The sequence below is a fragment of the Paramisgurnus dabryanus genome, chromosome 2, assembly GCF_030506205.2.
Source record: "Paramisgurnus dabryanus chromosome 2, PD_genome_1.1, whole genome shotgun sequence".
NCBI lineage: Eukaryota > Metazoa > Chordata > Actinopteri > Cypriniformes > Cobitidae > Paramisgurnus > Paramisgurnus dabryanus.
The window spans coordinates 35,785,925-35,801,661 of record NC_133338.1 but is presented as its reverse complement, the minus strand read 5'-3'; positions in this window follow the sequence as shown (position 1 = coordinate 35,801,661).

The following is a 15,737-nucleotide window of genomic DNA, read 5'->3' as shown; positions in this document are numbered from 1 at the left end:
TATTTTACTTAAATAGAAAAAAAGTAAATGCAACTAAACTAGGCTGTCATGTTTTACAGTAATTTCAAGTTTTAAAGCTAAAAACTCACAAAAACACTTGCAGCATGCATCTAGAAGTAAACGTGTAGGGTCCTTCTGTTAGTGTACAAAGTTTAGATCATACGTGTGCCAGAATCCTCCCATGTAAAGATCACCTTGGTGCAATTTGAAAATTATAAAACAAAAATTATGCAGTTTTAAGATTTTCTAAAAAAGGTTGAGTTTAAATCCAGCTCCACTTTTGTAAAATAACTTTAGTAACTCATGACATGCAACTGAAGTAATGTTAGTTCACATGCTTCCCCCGAGTTCACGCAAAAAGTTACATGGAAGTTACTTTATGCCCTAATTCATTAGTTTATGACCAGTTGTCTATTTTTTAGTATGACCTGTGTAGATTGTACTAATGTACCAGTAATGGTTTATTATGGTTAGACACCCATACTATAGGATGACATTATGTACTATAACTTTCTTCATATGAACTCATTTTGTAAGTAATCAATTGCTTGATTTCTATCTTGTAAATAGAAAGTTAGGGGATACCCACATAAGTCCTGCTGTGGTACAGCATTTGTAATTTTCCTAATTCACTCTTCGTTCTATTAGTGTTTTCCAATGTGTATTGTGTACAATACTATAATTGTTTTCTCAATTTGTTTATAGACTTCATAATTATGTAGACACTACTTTTTATGGTCATCATTTACAAGTTTCAGCTTTAAGACAAAGGGTGGGCCAAAATCTGGCTATACACTGCAAGTATGTGGATGTAAGTGCAGATTGAATACATCCTATAAACAAACACAATGTCGTTTAATGTGGAACTCATACAAGATTATGTGCCGACTCAAATGACTAATCCTTTGGGAATGACTCTAAGCCAGTGTTTTAGCGAAACAGTCTTAAGGACAAACATTGTGTAGAGGGACACTTAGCCTCAATTTCAGGCAGCTCTTTTTGTTATGGACGGCAGGGAGTGGAACTTGGGGAATTTCACAATCACGTACCTGAGGTTCCAACTGAACTCCGTCTCGGAGTGTGTAAAGACTTTTATTTGCCTCGCTTGGCCGCTCCCTCTACTTAAACACAGTCTCAGTCCTCTCAAGGCCAAGGCAAGACAGCCGAGCCCCAGGTCATCCCAACACAGTGGAAGGAAGAAGTGAGTCTTAGGGATGCGCAAATAAGTGCCGTTCACAGTTCTAACAGAGATTTAAGGGGCAAAGGGCGCTGTTGGAAAGAGCAGAATTCTATAAGATGGATAAAAAGTGGTTATCAATGGCATTTTTATATTGATTTTTCTCACATATCAGCCAGTGGCATAAAAAGTCTAGAAATTCCTTAAGGCTGAGAAAATCCATGACATGCCTTTAACCTCCATATAATGATAATATTTGAATAGCTGTGGGTGTTAGCACGCAGGGCACACTTTTAAGGACAGCTTTATATCTGCTGTTTTTTTGACTTGTGTAATTGTATTTATCCTGAATCGTATTCAGTGGCATTGGACGGTTTGTTGGATTTAAAATACTCTTTGTGGTCTGTATGTAGAGAACATTTCATTCTTAAAAATCTCCAAAAGTGGAATGGAGATGACAAACCCCCTGTCAGCTTTGAAAGGAGGATGGACAGGAAAACATAGATGCAGTTAAGTGAAAATATTGAGGTTGCAAATAAGTGCATAAGAAGTTATGGTAAATCATCCGCATGCTTTGTTCAATTGCCATTTGACCCGAGGACACTGATACTATCTGTTTAATAAGTCTGGGTTGCTGGTGGCCTGTGCCATATCACCTAAAGCAAAAGTCGTTCTTCTGAACGATAACTGCACTGTCTACGTAAAACACAACCAACACTCATCAACACTGCATACATTACAACCAGTAAAAAGTTTGATTAAAAAACTATGAATTGGCCATTTGAATCATTGACTGAAGTACAGGCTTTACCTGACAACCAAATAACATCCGACATGTTTAAGACATATCGAAGTGAATGCAGACATTTTAAGATGTTTCCACAGTCTTTGGGATATTGTGCACCGAACAACTCCACGGGAAATATGATTCATATCGATAATAAAATTAATTGTTAACTACATGTGTCTGCACGCTTCAGCCGGGGCGATAAATAAGGATTAGTTTTTGAAATAAATGTTGAATCACGTTAACACTGATCGGAATGGTAGCGTGTTTCTCTCCGTCAGACGTAATTGCTGCTGAAGAATAGGGAGAGAGAGTGTTGCCGTTTCTCATCACAGACTCTTAATGATGACCTCATTCTGCTCACCACGGTTTTGTGATTGAGGGCAGCATGATTGTGAGTGAAAGAAGCCAGAACTAAGTGCAGAGGAAAAGCCATGATGATAATAATGAATGCAAAAGGTGAGAATAAGATGATGTACTTTTATACTTACCTGCTCATCCAGATATTTCCAATAGTTTGGAATATCAGACACGCTTTCTGTTTCCTGGTCAAACAGGGACACTTCACCTAGTCTGTTCAAATTATTTCCTAACATATTAGACAGATATGAAAGGTGTGGTTGAGATTTGTGGAATTTTTCCTGAACAAGCTGGGGGATTACTGTACAGACAGACACACTTGCACCAGCCCTTCCAGGTGTGTCTCTTCCTCGAAAGTTAATCCAGTATTGAGCGGCAATTATTAATGAAATGACTGTTACACTAACTGTGACTTTCAACTCTACGTTGACTGTGTCTGTGCAGTCAATGCCCCTTTCAGCCGGTTCCTTTTTTAAAAACCCCACAATAAAGGCAGTTGCTTTGGTGTGGCAAAAGCTGGGTAGACAGACACATGACACATGCTTGTAAAGCTTGCACCAGGATGAGAGGCGGTACAGTGATCTTTGAAAGAATAAAATGGAATGCTGTTTTCATTCGATCGAGTTGCATAGGCTCTCAAATAACCTAAGGTGGACATAATGTATTTATTTTAAATCATAGCAGACAGAGTCAGAGCTTAAGTATTTAAGTGAATTTACCCCACACACTCTCAGAGAAAAGGTACAAAAGTTGTCACTGGGATGGCACATTTTAAATAGGTCCTAATATGTACAATTTTGGTACAGATACAGAACCTCTAAGGTACCAATATGCAACTTTTAGGTACAATAATCTACTTTTAGAAAAGGTACCGCCCCATTGACAACTTTTGTATATTCTTGTATCTTTTTTCTGAGAGTGATATAAGTTTTAGACTAAACTGAATTCATTGAAGGATTTCAATTTTTAGACAGGAAAATAACAAATACCTTTCTTTAAAAAATAAGTCTTTGGTTTAATCCTTTGACACTAAGTAAATATGCACACAAATCAATCTGAGCTATAACCATGTGATCACATGATCACAAACCTACAATAATAACAATAAACATAATTTGTATCATTAGCCATTTGTCTGTCGTTTGTTTTTCCAAAGAAACCTTTTTCTGTCAAATGTTATACCTGGATCAGATAAAAAAACACAAAAATTTACTTTTCATACACTCTGAGAAAATAAATGGTACAAGAGCTGTCAATAGGGTGGTACCCTTTATGTTCATACATGTATACATTTGGTATCAATTTTTACCTTTGATGTACTAATATGCACGGCACAAAGTACACCTTTGTACACAATTTTATTTTATTTCTTTACACCTTTATTTCTAAGAGTAAAGACAAACAAATAATACTAAACTGATTAAAAATTAAAGACACAGAGAGCAATTTCTCATAAGCTTGCACAGCACACACTTTAAGCAAAGTATAGACGGTTTCATCGTACGCACGTGATACACGTCTGGATCCGAACCTTACTTCCGGTTTCGTTTTTTTAATGGTCTGACTAGTTGCTAAACTGATCTCTTGAACAAATTCCTCGTCGAAAATAACAAAATGTTTTGGTTTCCTAGGTAATCTATGTGTTTTGCTTGTTATATAAATAAACTACGTTTAAAGAACTTTGTTGTTATTTATTCTTAGCGGAGTTTACCGGAAGTTACGTGCGGACCGCGACAGCCGCTTGTTTATGTTGTTACTGCTGAAACGGTCTATAGTAAACTTATTGTTGCATCCTTGAATAAATTTGAAATATATAAACATTAGGCACTTTTAATTTAAATAAATCTATTAGATTATGTAAATAATCTTAACTAATAAGAGAAATCATAAACCTACAGGAATCTTGTTAGCAATGAAATTACTTCCTATGTACCTATATATTGAGCATGTTAGCAAGCAGGCAGCTTTGTCTGTGTCTAAACAGGTGGGAAAGCACCTTCAGCCTTTATCTTTATGACTTACTATGTCAGACTGGAGGGGGTTGGGAAGATTTAAAGCGTTTTAAAGAAGTTCTACTGTAGACTAATGTGATCTGTAAATGTAAAAGTTCAGAGAGATCACAAAACAGCAGACAGGTGTTTATGTACATGAAAAGCACAGATGATGGGACAAGTGCACTGTATACAGTATGTATGTCTATACATTAAGTCTTGGCTGTACATTTGAATGTCAGGTTGTCATTTCATCTAGGACAAAATACATCACATAAACTATTTACATAATATAAAAACACACATTTACATAAACAGAAATTAACTTTTTTTTTGAAGTGGGATATTACATGTCAAAGAAATAACACAAGACAAGTAGCAAGAGTAAAAATGTAAGTGGAAAAAATGATGATAAAGAAAGTCCACCACATTCACAGTCTGTGTCGCTCTAGCATAAATGACAGGAGGGTGCAGAAAACCTCACCCACCTGCTACATTAGATTTGCAGACCTGAAGCAGACACTCACAAATGTGTTGAATTTTTCTCTGCCTTGAATTTTTCTATTGCTGTTGCAATATAAAACTATATAAGTGCAATGCATGCAAGTTGATATGAGGTTAAACTATGTTTTGTACTGCTGCCACTGTTTACAATTACAAATGGTCAACCGAGACATGACATGCAAAGATGTTTCTCGCTTAATTTTATTCAATATGTTTGTGTTTTTATTGCAATCATACATTCATACATTCCACTTACTGTGGCCAGATGTGCAGATGTCGCATGGCCCCATAGATCCAAGATTCAAATAAATGTGTAAGGATTCTTTGAGTCTGCAGATTGTGACAGCCAACAACCAAATTGCACACATCTATTTCCATTTTCAGTATTCATAAGCTGATTTTTTGGGTTCTACAAAAATGTAAGAAGAAAGGAAAAACACTATCGCTTTGCCTGTGATGTGATACGTAAGCCAGGTCAATAGCAAATCGTAACTCTTATATTTTGTTAAATACACATTGTTATAGGATAAAGCTAACAGCTATACATTAGCTATATTCACAAAACAGCAGTTTGAGGCTGGAGGTAATTCATCTCAGATGTATACAACAGAACCAAGTACTATGCAGCATAAATATCTGTTTTTCTATCTGTATCTAATTTTACTGCTTTTCCGTGCTATTAAATCTCAATAAAGCCCAAGTTAATTGCTGTTTTAAAGCAACACTATGTAGTTTTTTTACCTTTAAAGAATGTCTCTGCAGTGTTTCCCACAGATCTGAAATTTACTTGTGGTGGTAGCCGGTGAAAAGGGCAATCATTATTATCCACCGACAAAAAATGGTCTACTATACATGTAACAAAGAACTAATAATGTGTGACACAACACAATACTTTGATTTATAAAACATTCATATTAATTTCACATTATAGTTCATTAATCTAACCACCCCAAACTTTTTTTGCCATAAACAAAGCTGACACTGTTTGTCAAAGCACCACGAAAACACTTTGTTTTTGCACTGATATATGAAGCAATTTGATGACCCCTTTTATCAAACTCAATTATATACAATACTATGTATACTATAGCCTATATAGACAGTGCAGGTCTATAGATTATAAATGTGACTGATGTTATAATGTTAATAACTTCTATAAGATAGGCACTTTTACTGCTTCTGCTTTCTATTTCTCTTTTGCCGATTAAAAAAAGCTTAATCCACTCATTATTTCAGATTTAAAAGTCTACTTGCTGTCCCGATGACAGACTTTACATTACAGCTTTGCGTTTTTTATATCCTGAGTCAGCTAGAGCTTTGCTCATTCAGTATTAGCACTGCTTTTTGCTACAATCTCTGTGCAAACTGTTTAGATTTTAGTAAAGATATTGTCTATTAATAGTAAGATTATTAAAAAATGGGATAAAGAAAATGAAGCGGCGCGTGGTCGTGACAAGAGCCAGTTGCTATCGCCATAGAAACCGGAGGCACGCTAAAACAGCACTCGAGCTTTAGCACGGTAGCGCTCACGGCCGTTCTCCGATCGACTCGGGTTTTACACACAATATTAATCAGACTTGGGACCCGAAGTAATGAACTAGGACCGACCCGGACCCATCTGACCATTTAAAATATAAACCCGGAACCGTACGGGTCCCGCGTCCTCAGTGAAGAAAGACCTCTAATGGTAAAACTCTGCTCAAGTTCAGAAACATGAAAGGATACAATGTGACACTGAGGTTGCTTCGCGTCGCGCCCAATTCATTGAGAAACAGAGAGCACGTGAACGGACACTCAACCGGAGAGACACAACGTGCTTGCATGCAAAATGAAGCCAACTTAGATGCTATAAACACATATGCACATAAGCATATGCGACCATTTTGGTCGCAGTATGTTCCCTGGCTGCTCCGTATGTGCTGCTGCAGTTGATCCAGTTTGCCGCGCTGGATGATGAGTTTATGACGCGTGCATCATCTTCACGGTCACCCGACCCCCACCTCTCTCTCGCGCTCTCTCTCTCGCGCTCTCTCTCTCGCGCTCTCTCTTTCGCGCTCTCTCTTTCGCGCTCTCTCTCTCTCTCTCTCTCTCTCTCCAAAACACGGGTCATCCAGTCGAGTTCAGAAAATACGGAAATTCGTAAAGTGATTTTTTTTTACCTGGGCGGGTCGCAATTTACCTGGGCGCAGCGCCCAAGTAGAGCCTATGTATGGGAAACACTGCTCTGAAATTATTTCATTGATAGAACAACTTTTAACTGGACAAATTGTACTGTTACTGCAACCTGAGCAGCCTCCTAGCTGCTACAAGCACACTCTGAAAGTGGTGGTGGAGTGTAGGAAACACAGCCCCCCCTTCCCCTGCCTGCAGAAGAGTGTCTGATACCAGGCACTGTTGCGCTTTTCAACCACATGGGGGAGCTGTAAGTCATTTTTACATGGAAACTACATAGTGTTGCTTTAAAGTTTTAAACAATTATTTTAGATGCTATAAAATATACCCATAAATGTGCACTTTTACATGAATTTTTATGTTTAACTGTTTCTCTAAAGCAGAAAAGACAGTCAGCACACCACGGCTTCCACAAAATATTAAGTTATTAACGCATATTGCACAACGGCTCTTCATCTGAGAATAAAACAATCCACAGACAGCCTGATGTACTTTAACACATAGGCCTACACAAATAAAATATATAACACAAATGTAATCTAAAAAAAAATTAAGGTAAATAATCCAGAGGCAAAAAGCATCAACAAACTTAAAAAAAAAATTATTTTCACATTTTAATAACTTTAATTTTTTACCTTTTGTTTTTGCACTAGTGTCCTGGTGGCATTATGTTCTGGGTACTTCATGTTTTCTCTATGGATTATTTACATTTATTTATATTTATTGCTATTTGTCTAAATGTATTTAAATGTGTCTGTTTTTGTGTTTGGTGTTTTTTATTATAGGACAGTGGGGGTAGGGGATCAGAATGATGACACAAAACATATTTTAACCAGTATCCAGAGCACAGTGCTTTGATTTGTCATGAGCACTCTTCAAATGAGGCATTGACTAAGAGAGAGAATATAAGCAGCCTACTATAAGTATGAAATACAAGAAAAGTTTTTATGGGTTGATTATTTATAGGAATATGGCTACAGATAATGCAATTACCGGTCTTCTATCCTTTTTTATTTTCAAACCTTGGTTCAGGGGGGGACAAACCCAACCTGTTGGGTTGTAATTTAATCTAAGCTGGGTTATTTGAACCTAAAATGATGGGTTAAAGGAACAGTATGTAGGATTGTGGCAAAAACTGGTATTGCAATCACAAAACTTGTGGCTAAAACTGGTACTGCAATCACACAACTAGTGGCCAATACACAAAATAACAACATAAACATCAGTTGAGGGCTGCAACTCCACTTTTTTAATGACAATATCCTGGCCAGACCACTGTTGTCAGTGATATAAGTATTTGAAATGAAAATGATTTCTTAATGTCTAGTGACATATCAGGCCCATTTTATGATTAATTGATAAAAATTTCTTACATACTGTTCCTTTAATATAAACATTTTCTGTGTTAATTGTACCCAACAGCTGAGTTTGTCCCTTTTTGACCCAACACTGGGTTTGACCCAACGCTGGGTTGAAACTAACCCAGCATTGTCTTGAGTTATATTGCGTGGATTAGGCAGGTCTCTGATCCCAAAACTATTTTAAGAGTCTTATTATACGAAAGCAGTGCCAAGCAATAGGCAATGATAATTGGGCCAGTTGGGTTGTAATTTAATCTATGCTGGGTTGTTTTAACGTAAAATGATGGGTTAATATAAACATTTTCTGTGTTAATTGAACCCAACAGCTGAGTTTGTCCCTTTTTGACCCAACGCTGGGTTGAAACTAACCCAGCATTTTTATAGTGTAGCTTAAATTTGTTACCGAATGCCTTTTTGTTTAGTAGATGTTACTCATGTGCACCACACCTCAGGACGTAGCCTCTGCTATACAGCTTCTGTTGTGTCATTATTAGGGGTGGCACGGTTCACAAAACCCTCGGTTCGGTTCGTATCACGGTTCTATGGTCACGGTTCTCGGTTCAGTACGGTTCTTGTTGTTATTTTTTCTTTAAATTTTTAACACTCCAGAAATGTATTATCTTATGAATGTATTAATTATCCATAATTTAGGATACAGTATTAAAAAAGTTATATCATGTAATCACAAACTGAATTTGACTTTAAGCACATTATTGGGACCATCTCTGAGGAAAGCCAGATGAGATTTTGATACAGCAAGAGGGAAGACATTGATGATTTCAACATGCTTTTCATTTATTTGGCAAAAAAGAGAATGTGTATTGCCATCTACATGAACTTTATGTGCATTTTTAGCACACAAAGATAACTTGCATTTATTAAAATGCCAACTTCAGTGTAGGTCATAGATTTATCACTGAGAGGCTGCTTTAATACTGAGAGTATATGTGGACGAGAGAGAAACATAACCTTTACACCTGTAATATTTACATCCGTCTCTTTTGTCCACTTTTGACCACTTCTGTCCTGATTACTTTGAGGGGCAATTTCTGAAATAAGATCGCGCAACTTTCACACGCTAGCAAAATGAAACTACGCGGAAATCAGCCGCTTTAATTTTATCAATGAAAGGCTAAAAATAGCGCTAAAGACGTAAAACAGTGTTCAGTACCTCAGATTAAATAAATGGTAGCTGTTCGAGCACATTCAGCCCATAGACTGCAGTTCTATCTATTGTTTTATTTCCGCTGTCATCATAGGTAACATGAAATAAAAATATGTTTCCACACACCAAACTTATACGACGCTGGCGCATCCTCCAAATGCAGGCAGACTTCCTTTTCTCTCCCACTTGCCATTTCTACACGTAACATAACCTGCAGTACTTAAATCCAAACCAGTCACCTCTTCTTTCGCGTGAAAGGGAAACACGCTATCTGAGGTCACATACAGGGCATGAGACTACATTGCGCATGCCATGAACCGTTGAACCGTGCGGCACACACGCGCTCCGAACCGAGACAAGCGAACCGAACGGTTCGGCTTTTTTTCATGGACCGTGCCACCCCTAGTCATTATTTCAAACTGACCCAGTTGCTTCACTCCCTGTGTGCACTGGCCAATAATTGAGTGTCTGTCGATTTAGCAAAAAGGCTAAATGAATAGCTCTTCTACCATCTATTCCCCGTCAGTCTGCTTTCTGGAGCAGAGGGTCATGCAGATCTTCTGGTGTCAGCCTCAAATAACGTGTGCTGTGATGCAGGACAGGACACCGGCATACAGCATCAGACAGACAAACCAATTAGAATCAAGCGTTTCCTGTCTCTAGGCAACCCTGGCATTGAGCATGACCTGATCTGGCCAATTACAATTTATCTCCCTGTCCCACTGACACTTTGATGTCCAAGAAATACATAATGACTTCCTCTAAAAGTCTTTTACATCCAAAAAGACTCACATTTTAACACCATTAGTAAGCATGTTTTAAAAGGAAATAACTGTCTTGAGTTATATTGCGTGGATTATGATTCATAGAAGGCTCCTAATCAGGTCTCTGATCCCAAAACTATTTTAAGAGTCTTATTATACAAAAGCAGTGCCAAGCAATAGGCAATGATAATTGGGGCTTAATCTTTAAGGTAAGGCATAAGCATTTTAGGTCTGAGGTCCAAAATGAAGACGAAACCTTAATAATTTGGTACCACATCATACGCCATCCATTGGCTTAAAACCTTAGTAAAAGTAGAAAAGTGGGAAGACTTGGGATTTCTGGAAAGACCTGAAGATTTCCTTGGAGAGATATACTGTAAAACAATGACTCTCTTGAGAGTAACATTGGTGAGCATGAGTTGCCCAAAGCATTTTCCAGAGGAATGGAGAAAAAGAGAGCAAGTGTGATCAGAAAAGGCCAAAATATAAGTTAAGGGGTGGTTAGCTATGGACAAACCAATTAAACTGAGTATAAAAACCCAATGTATTTCATGTATAAAGGTAGGGGTGGGGGCATGGCAGGTCAATGAAAAACTGAAAACTGAAAGAAGAGATGGCTGAGCTCTTTAAAGACTTTTCACACAAAAAACATGATTGAGACTGATGTATACCTCGTCTCTGTTGGGAAGAATTATTGTAACTGACACTGGAAAAATAAAATGTTTTAGAATGAAATATTGTTGTCTTTGGGTTCAAACTACTAAAAAGTTTCCAATAGGGGGCGATATAGAGGTGTTCCCTAACAGTAGTGTTGTTGACACCACAAAATGTGATTAGAGGATGAAGCATCTGCTAAAACACAGAAAGTACAGTTTCAGACAGATTCAGTGAAAACTCGAGTGTGCTGCACTTTAACAATAAAACAATACACTCTCATTTCTGCAGGACTGTGCTGGATTGTTGTTAACCCAACCATGAGTTGAAACAACCCAGCATTGCATTAAAACAACCCAGCATACGCTTGTTTATTTATTAACCCAACATGTGTTCTGTCCAATATTTACCCAGCATTGGGTTAAAAATATCTCAGCAGAATTAAGAGTGTAAACCCAACGAATGAGGAAACCCCACACCAAATCTCTACATAAAGATAAAACAAACACACTGGAACACCGTAAACTTATTTCAGTGTCAAGTAATGAATGATGGAAGCATTTTTATGTCATTTACTGTAGATCGATATTCAAGTTTAAAGGAATATTCCATTTTCTTAAAAGAAAAATTCAGATAATTTACTCACCACCATGTCATCCAAAATGTTGATGTCTTTCTTTGTTCAGTCCAGAAGAAATTATGTTTTTTGAGGAAAACATTGCAGGATTTTTCTCATTTTAATGGACTTTAATAGAGCCCAACATTTAATACTTAACACTTAACAGTTTTTTTCAACGGAGCTTCAAAGGACTATAAACGATCCCAAACGAGGCATAAGGGTCTTATCTAGCGAAACGATTGTCATTTTTGACAAGAAAAATAAAAAATATGCTCTTTTAAACCACAATTTCTCGTCTAGGTCTGATCCAGCGCAACCTAACGTAAATGCGTAGTGACGTAGGAGGTCACGTGTTACATATATAAAACGCAAATTTGCGGACCATTGTAAACAATAAACTGACACAAAGACATTAATTAGTATCAGTTGACATACAACAACATAGGAACGGTCCTCTTTCAACACATTTGTAAACACTGGGGCGGAGTTTTGCGTTTGTCTTCTGTGACCTCTTGACGTCATGACGTATTGCGTGGGGTCACATCACGCATCACGACCTGATCTAGAAGAGAAGTTGTGGTTTAAAAGTGGATATTTTTTTTCTTATCAAAAATGACAATCGTTTCACTAGATAAGACCCTTATGCCTGGTTTGGGATCGTTTATAGTCCTTTGAAACTCCGTTGAAAAAAACTGTTAAGTGTTGAGTTAATTTTTAAATGTTGGGCTCTATTAAAGTCCATTAAAATGAGAAAAATCCTGCAATGTTTTCCTCAAAAAAACATAATTTCTTCTCGACTGAACAAAGAAAGACATCAATATTTTGGATGACATGGTGGTGAGTAAATTATCTGGATTTTTCTTTTAAGAAAATTGAATATTCCTTTACGTCAAATTAGACCCATCATATATAGATAATTTTGGGGTTTGGACTATAAAAATGTATATTAATCTATTTTAATTTCCTAATATTTTTAAATATATGTGACCCTGTCTAATTACTCCAGTCTAAATTCTCATAATCTAATTATGATATTAGGAAAACCAAAGTTTGACTTTAATCATTAATTTCAATCATTGACATGGCCTTACTCAGTCAATATTAAAGGTTATAGGTTAAATTTTTACAGAAATGTTCTTTCCATTAAACAGTAAATAAAAAAGACTTAAACTGGGTTTTGCAGACTTGATCACATATTATAACTGAAAGTTAAAGCTGCCTGAAATTGGCAGTGATGTCAATACACTGCTGTCTCCAGGGCTTTCCAGTGTCCATTTGCATTTTATGCATTTGGCAGGTTCTTGTTTTCAAAGCAACTTACGGTCCATTGACGTTATACTATTTATCAGTATGCCGATCTTTGGGTTTGAAACATTGGGTCTAATTCACTAAGCATGCGTACGCACAAATTTGTTCGTAAAATGTGCATACGGATGTGTAAACTTAAAATCATGATTCAACAAAAACATTCGTACTAAAATTTATTTTAAATGTATGCAAAAACATAAGAACAGCTCAGACCACACATACGCAATAATCATGAACAAGGAAAAAGAAATATATCAATATATCGGTGTTAGATATTTTATATATTTTTTTCCTTGTTCATGATTATTGCGCACATGTGGTCTAAGTTGTTCTTACGTTTTTTTGCATAAATTTAAAAAACATTTTCGTATGAAAGTTTTTGTTGAATCATGATTTGTAAGAAGTTTTTGATTTTTTAAAACGTTCGTACATCTTACGAACAAATTTGTGCGTACGCATGCGAATGAGAACCAATGACCTCTACCAAGTGTTCTGTAACCCATATGCACAACTAATTGATGGCAAGCTGTGATGGCAAAAACGACCATCTTCACAAATAGACGAGAACAAGGGTTTCGAAGAGAAGGTGGTGTCAAGTCGACTTCAGGCTAAGCGCACGTTTGCATGTGAGAGAGACATGCATTGGTGTGACAGCGATAAATGAGGTTCAGAAAGAGATGCAACGCCTCAGCTGCACCCAACCCTCCAACTCTGATCAGCAGATTTATTTGAATGACAAGAAGAGCGAACGCATATCAATCAACAGCCTCTTGCCTAATGCACAACTATGAAGAACACATAGAGGACCAGAGATAGACTTGTTTGTTTGACTTGTTTAAACTTAGTAATGGCCACATTACACAGATATGCAGCTGTGAGCACACTTCACTACTTACCCTGCAGCCGCAGCTGGATCAGCCGACTATTGTGGACCTGCTTCCCAGACAAGTATCCACTTTAACAAACATAATCAAGCATAGATTGGCAGTTTACATCAATAACTCTTGTTGGGAAGATAATAACGCTGATGAGGAGAGATTGGTCTGTTTAGGTCTGATTAAAATGCAGATTCAAGATACCTACAAGTACACGCCTACGCACACGTTGCCATCGGCTCTGATGGTGCGAAACGCTGTTCTTGGGATGGCGACAGACCTACTCGCCTTCATTTAGCAAGGACACGATTGCAAGGGCAGCAGGTAAATAAACCAGCCTGCTCTATATATAGAGACTGCACTCCTGCCCTTCACTCACAAGGGAGATGAAGACAGAAAGAGAGAGTGAGTGAAGCGGGAATAGATGGAGGAGATATGGACTTACAAAGATTGTAAGAAAACATCTATGGCAGTGATCTTTCTACAACAAGATCGACAATTAATTGAATCCGGATCAATGAATGTTGTATTGCCATTTTCGTTCTTGAACTATTTTCTCTGTTAGCACTTCCAACTCCAGAACAATACATTTTGTAGTACATTAAAGCAATCAGCTACATACTCTTAACTCTTGTCCAATGAGATCTGAGCAGGGGCGTGTCTAGAGGGGGGCATGGGGTGGCACCGGCCCCCCCTGGAATATGATTGGCCCCCCTGGTGCCCCCCCTCCAATCTCATTGGGCCAGCTAGATTTACTGTCAACCTGAAAATGCCCGCCGCACCATTGGACCAGAGAGCTGTCAATCACTTTTTGATTTGAGACTCCCGCGAACGCGAAGACGAAGCGAGCACAGTAGTTGCGCGTTTTTAAACAGGAGGAAAGAGACACCAAGACACCCACCGCACCTTTGGACCAGTTGTCAATCACTGTTTGATTTAAGACTCGTGCGAACGCGAAGAAGGAGCAGGCAACCCGCCACAGACTCAACACAGGCACAAATCAACACAAATCAAATAGATTTCTCATGATAACCATTTACATTTGATTTTACTATTTAAAACGGCTTCGTTCGCTTTTGCAAGCGCTCAGCAGCGCCTCTCTCTCTCTCGCGTGCACGCTATCTCACTGCTGCGTGCGGAACCTCTACAGTGCCTCTCTTACATGACACTGAGTGAAAGAGTTAAAAGTTGGCGGTGTTTTCCACCTGGGTTCCTCCGTGTACTTGTCTTTTCACGTAAAAGTTAACAGTCAACAGATGTTACTGACAGAGAAGACTGTTGATCGAGTATCATGACTTAAAGGTTAGTAGTGTTTTCCCACACAGACACACCAGTTCTCTGTGCATGAGCTCTCTCCCTCCCTATGGTGCGGTTTGCGCGCGCACGCGTAACAGTATTCTCTGATATTTTTGAATTTGCGCTGAATTGTCTGCGCTATACGCAATCTACAATTAAACTAAAAGCAATTTTAATTTAAAATTAAAAGCGCTCATAAACACAATCAGATGAGAAGAGCAACCCTGCACGAGACGCACAGGTAATCCGAAATCACCTCGTATCAGCTCTTCAATGTAAATTGTATCAGACAATGACCACGTTTACATGCACACCAAAAATGCGATTATTTCCAATAATGCGAGTAAGGTCTTAATCGCAGTAAGATGTTTACATGACTGGAGCTAACCTCTTCACTCCGGTTTACATGCAGTTTTTATTTTCGGATTATTCACACAAAGTTCAATGCAGAGCACAAATGATGAACTCACATATATGGTCCACTGTTTTAATTTACTTACGTTAAATGACAAACACGTTGTTATAGATGTATTTCATTATCCGGTGCCGTGATGAAGATATAAATATGACAGTGCCTGTAAAGGGCGTTCACATGATATAAAAATATAGTTTTAAAAATCGTTTTATATTAAAGATAATAGCAGAGCTCACACAACAACTATAACGATAGCGATTTTGGCACATGATGAACGATAAACCATTGA